Genomic DNA, 541 nt, shown 5'->3' with positions numbered 1-541 from the left:
TTACATCCATTATCACTATTTAAGTAATATGTCACCTGGTCAGATTCTCCTGTTAAATCTCATTCCTCCAGCTACAGAGAAGGTTCTTATTCTCAGCACTGAGACACATTACATGTATTTCTTGGGTTTCTGCAAACAAGTGGCAGCAGGTCTGAGAAATGTGATTTCACTCCTTCTGCAGGGGGTGAGCAAAATAAGAATCAATATGAAGCTCAACCAGCTGTTGAGCATCTGTAAACCTGCACAGAGAGAAGAATGAGACTGAGTGGAGAATCCAGTCACATCTCCCAGAGCAGTGGAGGGAGCAGCAGGACCACCACTGTGGGCCAACAAGAGATAAGCTTTGAATACAGGGGAAAATATTTCATTTCACAAACTTCAAATTGTGATATGATTTGAATATGATCAGCATTGGTTTGAACACTAATCCAGACAAGTATCCATCCTTTTCTTGTTCTACCTCTCCCTCTCATTTGTGTGAAAGTGGCTTGTTTCTATGAAACAGTGGCATCATTATCCTCCACAGTCTGCAGAATTCTTG

This window comes from Seriola lalandi, unplaced genomic scaffold (genome assembly GCF_002814215.2).
Source record: "Seriola lalandi dorsalis isolate HSWRI2012SDOR001 ecotype SW California unplaced genomic scaffold, Sedor1 jcf7180002054868, whole genome shotgun sequence".
Lineage (NCBI taxonomy): Eukaryota > Metazoa > Chordata > Actinopteri > Carangiformes > Carangidae > Seriola > Seriola lalandi.
Note: the sequence above shows the minus strand (reverse complement) of the source record.